Below are 12593 nucleotides of genomic sequence, written 5' to 3'. Positions count from 1 at the left end.
TAGGACCTTGAGCCTACCCCCACCTTCACTCTCTGACCATTGAGCCAAGAAGGGCTGGGGAAATCTTTATCTTTGACCCTTCACTAAGCTTCAGTGTGCTGTTATGGGGCACTTCACCAGATTCTAGTAATTGTCCCTTGAAGGAAGAGGAAAAAAAAGAACACTAGGATGCCTTTGAATATAAGTTGAAAATGAGGATGTGTTATTCTAGAAGTAAGAGTCAGAGTACATGGGAAATGGCTCCGATGAGTGTGGAACTATTCAGCAAATACAAGAATGGAAAAGCCAAAGGGCAACTCTTGTTTGAGATGATTTTAATGATGGGGTTTTTAAAAACCAAAAATGCATCATATTTATCTATATTTCCTCTATTTCCGTTGCCTTTTCACCTAACAAAGAAGGGCCAAGAAGATTTGTGGGTACACTCACCACATTAATTCCTTTTATAATCTTAAAGATTTTTCACATCTTTTATACTTTTGTTGTTCTCCAGTCAAGAATTGATGCCTTTGAACTGTGATGCTGGAGAAGACTCTTGACAGTTCCTTGGACAGCAAGGAGATCAAACAGTCAATCCTAAAGGAAATCAACCCTGAATATTTATTGGAAGGACTGATGCTAAAGCTCCAATAATTTGGCCACCTAATGCAAAGAGCCAACTCACTGGAAAAGACCCTGCTGCTGGGAAAAACAGAGGGCAAGAGGAGAAGGGGGCAACAGAGGATAAGATGGTTGGATGGCATCACTGACTCAATGGACATGAGTTTGACAAGCTCCAGTAGATAGTGAAGGACAGGAAGTGTGGGGTGCTGCAGCCCATGGGTTGCAAAGAGTCAGACACGACTTGGTATTCATTCAAAGTAACATAGTACTTATTCACAAAGCAAGTTGGACTGTAGACATCTAAATATGTTTTCTTGCCTTCAGCAGTTTCTTCTGTGCCTAGTAAAAGATTTAAATGCATCTAACTATGAAGCCGGAGAAGGCAATGGCACCCGACTCCAGTACTCTTGCCTGGAAAATCCCATGGATGGAGGAGCCTGGAAGGCTGCAGTCCATGCGGTCGATAGAGTCGGACACAACTCAGCGACTTCACTTTCACTTTTCACTTTCATGCATTGGAGAAGGAAATGGCAACCCACTCCAGTGTTCTTGCCTGGAGAATCCCAGGGATGGGGGAGCCTGGTGGTCTGCCGTCTACGGGGTCGCACAGAGTCGGACACGACTGAAGTGACTTAGCAGCAGCTATGAAGCAAAAATAGAAAGGCTTGGAAGCTTGCAAGGACTGAAGAGTTTGGTCAAAATTAGCCATATACAAATTGAATTTATTTGACTTATTAGAGCTGCTCTGGACAGTGAACACAGTTTGTTTACAGTGAGGAGTTACCTAACTCTGAACATATTGTACATGGTAATTAGAAACTGTCTGAGAAAACCATAGTCTGCCTGCTGCAACCAACACAAAGACAGCCAGAAACAGTTGGGGAAATGTAGGGACGAGGTGGGGTTTCATTTTATTATCAAAGAAAAAAAAAAAAAAACTCCTCAGGAATCTTAACAACGGAAGTGAATATCTCACACTCAGGGAATAGATAGCAGAATACAAAATTACAAGTGTTTTGACTCCAATACTGTTCCCATTTCTTCCAAGACCAGAGATGGGAAAGAGACAACTGAAGCAAACAAGCCATTCTGAGAAACAAACACTTTAGAAACCCTACAAATATGATTATAATCTAAACTTATGTTTGGCTTTAAAAATTTTTTAATATGTCAAATGACCTGCTTCAGTGATATGCTAATCCCACCAATAAATAACCCCTATACCCTCTTATCGGTAACATACTCAAGCTGACCAGCAAACATATCTCCAAACCCCTGCGTGTATATGTGTGTCTTTTAAACCAAAGCTCGAGGGTTCAGGTGACTACTACTGCCATCACGGGCTTCAATTGTTAAACCAACCAGTATCAGTCTCCCCAGAAGGGTGAGCAGGGCACATAGAAGCCCTGAAGTGGTAGTGAGGGAATAACAGCCCCAAATAGCCAAATTTTCAAGCACCACCTCCCCAACCCCCACTCAAAAGAAGATGCTTATTTCTACCCAGACTACTCACCCCAAATTTGACTCCCTGTGACCAGAATGGTATTTTTCTCTTAATGAAAAAAAAATACACATTTATCTTCATATCCATATAAATACTTTTTTTGTTTCTATGTTAAAACATTAAAATACTACTCTGTTTAGTGTTATAATGGAGGACCAAGCAACAAAACCTTTTCTTTTTTTTTTCAATTTTTATTTTTTTTTTTTTTTATTTTTAAACTTTACATAATTGTATTAGTTTTGTCAAATATCAAAATGAATCCACCACAGGTATACATGTGTTCCCCATCCTGAACCCTCCTCCCTCCCCATACCATCCCTCTGGGTCGTCCCAGTGCACTAGCCCCAAGCATCCAGTATCGTGCATCGAACCTGGACTGGCGACTCGTTTCATACATGATATTATACGTTTCAATGCCATTCTCCCAAATCTTCCCACCCTCTCCCTCTCCCACAGAGTCCATAAGACTGTTCTATACATCAGTGTCTCTTTTGCTGTCTCGTGCACAGGGTTTTTGTTACCCTCTTTCTAAATTCCATATATATGCGTTAGTATACTGTATTGGTGTTTTTCCTTCTGGCTTACTTCACTCTGTATAATAGGCTCCAGTTTCAACCACCTCATTAGAACGGATTCAAATGTATTCTTTTTAATGGCTGAGTAATACTCCATTGTGTATATGTACCACTGCTTTCTTATCCATTCATCTGCTGATGGACATCTAGGTTGCTTCCATGTCCTGGCTATTATAAACAGTGCTGCGATGAACATTGGGGTACACGTGTCTCTTTCCCTTCTGGTTTCCTCAGTGTGTATGCCCAGCAGTGGGATTGCTGGATCATAAGGCAGTTCTGTTTCCAGTTTTTTAAGGAATCTCCACACTGTTCTCCATAGTGGCTGTACTAGTTTGCATTCCCACCAACAGTGTAAGAGGGTTCCCTTTTCTCCACACCCTCTCCAGCATTTGTTATTTGTAGACTTTTGGATCGCAGCCATTCTGACTGGTGTGAAATGGTACCTCATAGTGGTTTTGATTTGCATTTCTCTGATAATGAGTGATGTTGAGCATCTTTTCATGTGTTTGTTAGCCATCTGTATGTCTTCTTTGGAGAAATGTCTATTTAGTTCTTTGGCCTATTTTTTGATTGGGTCATTTATTTTTCTGGAGTTGAGCTGTAGGAGTTGCTTGTATATTTTTGAGATTAGTTGTTTGTCAGTTGCTTCATTTGCTATTATTTTCTCCCATTCTGAAGGCTGTCTTTTCACCTTGCAAAACCTTTTCTTTTAAGGTAGAGCTAACTATCCATTTATGGGCTTCCCTTGTGGCTCAGCTCGTAAAGAATCCCCTGCAATGCGGGAGACCTGGGTTGGATTCCTGGGTTGGGAAGATCCCCTGGAGAAGAGAAAGACTACCCCCTCTAGTATTCTTGGGCTTCTCTTGTGGCTCAGATGGTAAAGAATCCGCCTGCAATGTGGGAGATCTAGGTTCAATCCCTGGGTTGGGAAGATCCCCTGGAGGAGGGCATGGCAACCCACTCCAGTATTCTTGCCTGGAAAATCCCCACAGACAGAGAGGCCTAGTGGGCTACAGTCCCTGGGGTTGCAGAGTCAGACACGACTGAGTGACTAAGCGCAACACAGCATATTCATCCATTTATACTGAGCTTGTCAGTGTATTTAGTCCCAAGCAAGGGAAGCACTACACCAGGAGATCTACCTGGAGGGCATCCAGGAAGCACCCGCCAGCAGGGCATTTTCCTACCTGATTTCCCACCCTTCCTTCTCCCCTAATTCTTACTTTTAATAGAAAGTTGGTCATAACCTTGTAAGTAGTGGGACTTCCTACCAAGAAGGAAAATCCTAACTTAACCACAGAATCAAATCCCCCACCCTCATTTCAGCTGCCTCTCAGAGAAAGCCCTTCCCTTTCCTTCATGTGCTCTCTGTCTGGATAGCTATGCCTATTGGATAAACATACCTGATTAAACAGAAGCAGTGATTATGTTTCCCTATTCCCCTCCCCGTTTATATTGGTCTTTAGAAACGTTGGTTCAGGAGAAGTGGGACCTGAATGTTTTTGTTGGCTAAAGTTGCCATAACAAAATACCATATATTGGATGACTTTAACAATGATTTATTTTCTCATTGTTTTGGATGCTGGGAGTCTGAGGTCACTGTGCCAGTATAGTTGGGTTTTGGTGAAAACTCTTCCTGACTTTCAAACAGCCACTTCACCGTGTCCTCACATGAGAGAGAAAGAGAGGGTTAGCTCTGTGTCTCCTTATAAGGACATGAATCCTATCATGAGAACTCTCATGACCTCATCCAAACATCCTGCTGCTAAGTCACTTCAGTCGTGTCCGACTCTGTGTGACCCCATAGACGGCAGCCACCAGGCTCCCCAATCCCTGGGATTCTCCAGGCAAGAACACTGGAGTGGGTTGCCATTTCCTTCTCCAATGCAGGAAAGTGAAAAGTGAAAGTGAAGTCGCTCAGTCTGTCCGACTCTTTGCGACCCCGTGGACTGCAGCCTACCAGGCTCCTCCATCCATGGGATTTTCCAGGCAAGAGTACTGGAGTGGAGTGCCATTGCCTTCTCTGATAATTATCTCCTAAAAAGTCTAGTCTTCAGGGGGACTTTCCTGGTGATCCAGTGGCTAAGACTCTGCACTCCCAATGCAAGGGGCCTAGGTTCGATCCCTGGTCAGGGAACTAGATCACATATGCCACAACTAAAGATCCTGCCTGCTGAAACTGAGACCTTTTGCAGCCAAATAATTTTTTTTTAAGTGCAATCTGCAAATGACATCACAATAGGTATATAGAGGTTACAGTTTCAAAATACGAACTTTGGGAGGACACAATTCAGTCTGCAGTGTCATACAGCTCTAGGTTCAATCATGTCCCTTTGTCCCTAAAGTTGAGCCTGGCCCTGGAGAGCAAGGCATGCTCGGGACTCTTTTTTGCCTGGTGTTCTGGGTCAATGCTGAAGCAGCCTTGCTGCTGGTTCTCTTCTGAATATTTTTGTAAGAGATTTTATTTTTTAGAGCAATTTTAGGTTAATAGGAAAATTGAGCAGAAACTACAGAGGTCCTATATACTCCCTGACTCTCTACACACACACAGCTACCCTCACCATCAACCTCCCTCATTAGAGTGACACATTTGTTACAACTGATAAACCTGCATTGACACATCATAATCGTCCAAAGTTCATGCTTGCATTGGGCTTTACTCCTGGTTTTGTATATTCTATGGGCTTTGACAAACATCTCATGACACATTTCCACCATTATAGTATCCACAAAATCATGAAATGATTACCACAATAAGTTTAGTGAACCTTCATCATCTCAAATAGATGTAAATTTACAGAAATAGAAAAAAAAACCATTTTTCCTTGTAATGAAAACCCTTAGGATTTATTCCCTCAACAACTTTCACATATAATATACAGTAGTGTTAATTATATTTATCATGTTGTACATTACATCCTTAGTATTTATTTATCTTATAACTGGAACTTTGGACCTTTTGACTACCTTCATCCAGTTCCCCTTCCCTTTCCCCCCTGCCTCACAAATCTACTCTCATTTTCTACAAGTTTGTTTCTGAAATATAATGCACCTACAGCATTCTGTTCATTCCTGGGACACATTATTGTGATTTGATATTTATACACATTTCAAAAGCATCACCACTCCTCCACGTCTTTTCATAATTCTTTTTTTTCTGCTGAAGAGGGTACCATCTATAATTGTCTGGATTCCTCCTTTTGACTGTGAGTCTCTTTATGCCTAGATATAGCCCCAGGTGTTCTCTCTTGAAGTGCCAGAGTCTCCATCTCTGCTACTAAGATCTTGGTCCTCAGAACTTGAGTTCTGTCAGCCTTCTTCTTTTTACTCATTTGTCTCCCATCTTAGATCCATGTTCCTTTCTACTGTATAGCTTGGTATCTCGTTGACAGCTGTCCTTGGGTAGGTCCCTGGCTTCTGCTAAACCCACCAGTTTGGTTGGCCTTCCCTTGTGTGAAGTCTTATCTTTGCCAGAGCCCTTGGCAGTTGACAGGCAGGGAATAGCAGTAATGCTATAGAAATATTTATGCATTTGCCCTTGGCAAAACTCAAGCCTCTTCTAAGTAGCAAACTGGAATCTTGACCCTGGGGAGAGAAATATGCAATGGCATGTGACTCTAATAAAAAAAATTCATAAACACACACACGTATGTGTACACCAAAAAACTAATATATTAGGTAAGGTAAGTTATTAAAATATGTTTTTCTTATTTTCTTTTCAAAATGGGATTGTTAGAAATTTTTAAAACTTATAAATTAACACTGTTTCTCTTTATAAAACAAATGATTTACATGCAAAATGTATTACTTTCCCTTCTCTCTCTCCCCCTCCCATCCTGGAAGTTAAACAGGAGAAAGTCCAAACACTGAGGAAGAAAGCTGGTAGCTTCATGGGTGCCTATAATGTAGCAAATCAGGGATATTTCTGAGAGCCAAGGCTTGACTCAATATCATTAACATGATCCGGGCCTATTTGGTTCAGTTCTTTTATCACCATCTGTAATTGTACTCTTTTTTTCCTCACAGAGAAATAAAATGGTGTGATGCAGAAAGAACTCCGTTAAAAGCACTGGAACATTAACTTTTTCTTAGTTTCCCTGTACTGATAAAAATGACATAATTGCATATTGTGTTTGAATCCACATGGGAAGTCTGAAGGAATGTTGTGAGAATTCATCTGCAGGTTGTTTAAGCTCTATGGATATATGAAAAGGCACTATATTGGGGAAATACTGCAATGGTAACAAAATGTATTGTTTAACAGATGGAAATACGATGGAGGGGGAAGGCGGACTTAAGAAAGCACAGTGACGGGTCAGGTAAGGGAGATGGCTTTAACCACTGATGTCTAAAGCAACTTCTTTGCTCCCTCTTTGATGAAAGTGGAGACAGTGCCAGGATTTTATGAATGTATGTCATAATTACATTTGAGTATACTCACAATAATCTGTTCTTGACCCATATCTGAGAACAGTTTGGTAGTTGTTTCTTTTCCAAAGGAGTAGTTGAAATCTTTTTTTTTTTTTTCTCTTTAAGTGTATGGCTGAATTCATTGTTATAGAACTACAGATGATTTAATTTAACATGAAATGAATGAAAAATGGACATACTCCCAACTTGATTGCACTCAGCATTTTAATAGTGGAAGAAATGTCTTTTTACACCTAGAATTAAACAAGATCTGGGGGAGAAAAGGCTTCGAATGCAGGGCTGAGGAAGCAGCATGCTGTCTGTCCCCAGGGAGAAAAGAAATCTGTCCTCATTTTGAAATAGCTTTTGGCTATGGCTCAGAACCACTCAATGGGCAGCTTTAGAAATTGTAGTACTTTCTTTGACAAACAGAAAAATCACTGTATGTCTGTGTACTCTTAAGAGAGACAGAGAAGGTTGAGAAGTAGATGCAGAAATTTGTTATGTGCTTGTAACAAGCACCCATACTATGAAATATCCCTTTCTTTTTTTTTTTTTTTAATTAGGAAACACTATGCATTCTTCTGTAAATATAGCTTTATTTTTTTCTGGAAAGTTTCAGATTTCAGTTATTTTGTTTTATATTGAGATCATGTGTTCCAATTCTACATTAAGGAATTGCTGTTGCTAAAGTCGCTCCAGTCGTGTCCGACTCTGTGCGACCCCATAGACAGCAGCCCGCCAGGCTCCCCTGTCCCTGGGATTCTCCAGGCAAGAACACTAGAGTGGGTTGCCATTTCCTTCTCTAATGCATGAAAGTGAAAAGTGAAAGTGAAGTCGCTCAGTCATGTCTGACTCTTTGCGATCCCATGGACTGCAGCCCACCAGGCTTCTCCATCCCTGGGATTTTCCAGGCAAGGGTACTGGAGTGGGGTGCCATCACCTTCTCTGAAGGAATAGCTAGATGCATATAAATTAATCAACATGTTAAATATACAGGAGGACTTTCACCACAGTCTTAGTTTTTTTTTTCTTCAATGCTCATCAATCTTTAAGAATATCTCATTTTGCAGAGAAGTGAATTGAGGGTACACATCTCCTTTTTCTATCAATGATATCTTTCTTTTCCACACTTGACAGTTTAATCTTAGATTTCCCTCACCTATTCTATTGCAGGCAATAGAAAGTGTCAAACTTAAAATCAAGTTTTGAACTTGAAGAGTTTTCATAGGGTCAGTGGAGTTGAAAGTTAGGATTCTTTTCTGTTTAAAAGCTATGTCAACCAGGAAAATACAAGAATCAGCAATTGTTTTATTTGTTTTCTGCATGAAACACTGTAAGAAAACTGACATATAAATAAGACATTTCAACAATATGTGAGATAAAGCCTTGAAAATTAGTTTAGTTTCAAAATGTTTCAGAGTTGTCCTTCTGGAAAAAAAAAACTACTTTTATAGAAAATAGGGCAACACTATTTTGAAGATGCACTGATGGTACTGATGTGAAACCAAGCATATTATCAAAATATACACTTGGCCAGGAGAAGGCCTCCTTTTGACCTAGTACCTTTCATTTTCAAAATGGTATTTCTTTCTTATTAAAGTCACTCCTAGGGAGTAGAGTGAAAGAGTCTGAACTTCAAAAGTAAGCAAAACCATGCTCAACAAACATGAGTAGACTGAGGAACTGAATACCCTTCAATGCCAGTCGCTATAACTTCTTTGCAGGATTGCTTTAGGAAGAGTTAGTGAGATAAATATGCAAAACACCTATTGGAGTGTCTCCATATAACATATAGTGGGTTGGGCAAAAAGTTTGGATTTTCCCATAAGATGGAATGGAAAAAAGTGAATGAACTTTTTGGCCAAAGCAATATTTAACAACAAAAAAAATTTTTTTAAACCTTCTTCAATCTAAAAACCAGTACAAGGACAAAAAAAAGTAATACTGTAAGTTTGCCATCAGATTTTATAGGGGAAACTTGAATATGGAACTCCTGCCAGGGTTACACAGTGATAAATGAGTAATCTTGGGGAAAAGGAGAAATAATTAGAATGTAAGAGCTGTTCCAATAATTTTGTTTAAGTGACAGCAAAGGGGTCGATGCACTGCTGATATATGCATTAAAAGCCCTGGCTCTTCTGAGCACAGTCAGATGGAATCACTATCTTCTAGAATTGTCCAGTTACTAGCAAAACAGAGGCTTACTTATGAAACTTGACCATCTGCAGTGATCATTCCTTGTATCTGATTATTAAATTCTATCTCAGAAGAAAAAAATCAGTTTTAAAGTTTATAAGTCTGGGGAATAATTTTGTAATATTTTAGCTAGTAATTATGCATGGACACAAAAAATATGTGATCCATAGTATACTATATAATGTGGTGCTTTAGATGTTAGAAATTATAATTTTTACAATTAAATTATTTATATTTTTCAAAATACTTGTGGGATAATAAGACTTCTTCAGTAAATCTCAACTTAATTGCATATACAAAGACTTTTTCTAAATAAGGTCACATACATAGGTCTAGGTAAATATGAATTTTAGGGAGATACTATTTAACCCAGTTAGAACTGGACATGGAACAACAGAATGGTTCCAAATAGGAAAAGGAGTACGTCAGGCTGTATATTGTCACCCTGCTTATTTAACTTATATGCAGAGTACCTCATGAGAAACACTGGGCTAGAAGAAGCACAAGCTGGAATCAAGATTGCCGGGAGAAATATCAATGACCTCAGAAATGCAGATGACACCACCCTTATGCCAGAAAGTGAAGAGGAGCTAAAAAGCCTCTTGAAAATGAAAGAGGAGAGTGAAAAAGTTGGCTTAAAGCTTAATATTCAGAAAACTAAGATCATGGCATCTGGTCCCATCACTTCATGGGAAATAAATGGGGAAACAGGTGAAATAGTGTCAGATTTTATTTTTCTGGGCTCTAAAATCACTGCAGATGGTGATTGCAGCCATGAAATTAAAAGATGCTTACTCCTTGGAAGGAAAGTTATGACCAACCTAGATAGCATATTCAAAAGCAGAGACATTACTTTGCCAACAAAGGTCCGTCTAGTCAAGGCTAGGGTTTTTCCAGTGGTCATGTATGGATGTGAGAGTTGAACTGTGAAGAAAGCTGAGCGCCGAAGAATTGATGCTTTTGAACTGTGGTGTTGGAGAAGACTCTTGAGAATCCCTTGGACTGCAAGGAGATCCAACCAGTCCATTCTGAAGGAGATCAGTCCTGGGTGTTCATTGGAAGGACTGATGCTAACGCTGAAACTCCAATACTTTGGCCACCTCATGCAAAGAGTTGACTCATTGGAAAAAACTCTGATGCTGGGAAGGATTGGGGGCAGGAGGAGAAGGGGACGACAGAGGATGAGATGGCTGGATGGCATCACCGAACTCAAAGGACATGAGTTTGAGTGAATCTGGGAGCTGGTGATGGACAAGGAGGCCTGGCATGCTGTGATTCATGGGGTTGCAAAGAGTCGGACATGACTGAGCAACTGAACTGAACTGAACTGAACTTATTCAACCCATATATCCCAGTTCTATGATTTTCTCTAGAAATGTTTATTACTTGGGTCCAAATGCTAAATGAGTTTAATCAGGGTGATAGTCATAAAAATTTTTATGGTACCACTTCCTGTACACATTAACTTTAGACACAAATTATTAGATTAGTGTTTTTAGTGATTTTTGCTAAATGAACAAAATTTATCTCTTTTTACAGAAATATTTGTTTTCAAGTTAGATTATGAGTTCTGAATGTTTCTGATGATTTTGAATGAAAGATAAACACGAAGAACTATATTTTTTTGCAGCTCAGTTTTTGATTTCAGAAACATTTCATCATCTGGATAATGGTCAAACTCTGGAGGCCTGGGTACTGCTCTCATTTCACCAGTGACTATGATGTGATCCTGGGTCTGTCAAGAAACCATCAGGTTTTTAAATTTTTCATCTCCTCACAGATTTCAAAATATTAATAAATCTCTCCTCCAGAGTTTGCAAATAAGTAGACAGAAGCATATAGGAATTAACTGAGTTACAAAGACATTATATTTAAATAGAGGTTCAGCTGGTGGAACTCAGTTCAGTGTTGTTTTTGCTATGCATACAATTGTTCTAAAACTTTTACTTCTTTTTTCTATAAATGAGGAAAATATATCTTGTGATTGTTCTTGTGCCTGCTCAATCACGTTGGACTCTTTGCAACCCCATGGACTGTAGCCCACCAGGCTCCTCTGACCATGGGATTTTTCAGTCAAGAATACCTGAGTGGGTTGCCATTTCCTTCTCCAGGGGATCTTCCCAACCCAGCCAGGGATCCAACCCATGTCTCCTGCACCTCCTGCATTGGCAGGAGAATTCTTTACCACTGAGCTACCTGGGATCATGTAAGAATCAGATCATGAGAGTCCCTTGGACTGCAAGGAGATCAAACCAGTCAATCCTAAAGGAAATCAGTTCTGAATATTCATTGGAAGGACTGATGCTGAAGCTGAAGCTCCAAAACTTTGGCCACCTGATGGAAGAACTGACTTATTGGAAAAGACCCTGATGCTGGGAAAGATTGAAGGTGGGAGGAGAAGGGGATGACAGAGGATGAGATGGTTGGATGGCATCACCAATTTGATGGACATGAGTTTGAGCAAGCTCCAGGAGTTGGTGATGGACAGGGAAGCTTGGCCTACTGCAGTCCAGGGGGTCACAAAGAGTCAGACATGACTGAGTAACTGAACTGAACTGAGCCACCTGGGAAGTGGTAACTCTTTTTAATGGTTGCTATAAGTATAGAATGAGGAGAAATAAATGAAAAATATTTGCGAATTCTAGATCCTCTTCCCTTATGGCTGAGACCATTTTCCAACAATTCTGGTTTCTGACACTTGGACCTTGACTCTGAAGTTCCTAGTAAAGTACATATAAACATGAAATCTATGTCTTAATTTAAAATTAGTGAATAGTGGAAAATATTATAGAAATTACTACATTTCTTCTGTTTTATCCCCCAAAATAGCAATTTTAATTATCAGCTATCATCAGAAATGTTTCCATATCACAGAGTCTCTTCTTCTGTTTTCCTAATTACAGTATGTATATATATATATATATAGTATTGTAGAAAGTTAGCAATTTGTCAGCCTAGAATAGCAAACAGAATATCAGGGACAGTGTGTTTGAGCACATTTCCAGTTTGTAAGCAAGTCTTGGTTGGATAGCTCTGTTTGTGAAGTAGAAATACGGTCAACAGACTCTTAGTCCCTACAGTCCACAGAGAAGACTAAATCTGCTTCTGATTCTTACATGATCAACTGTATCAATAAAATATTGATACAGTTAAGTGATGCATTGCTGTTCATCTCTTTGTAGTCAAATTTCATGTATATTTACAAAGGGACACTGATTTGGAAGCAGATCAAGACAGTTATCTTAATATATTAAAAGTTGTTGGTACAACAGATTGCAAAATAAGTTTGTTTTCCACACTTT

This window comes from Bos javanicus, chromosome 9, assembly GCF_032452875.1.
Source record: "Bos javanicus breed banteng chromosome 9, ARS-OSU_banteng_1.0, whole genome shotgun sequence".
NCBI classification, from domain to species: Eukaryota; Metazoa; Chordata; class Mammalia; order Artiodactyla; family Bovidae; genus Bos; species Bos javanicus.
The sequence above is the reverse complement of the archived record's forward strand: the minus strand, read 5'-3'. Positions refer to the sequence as shown.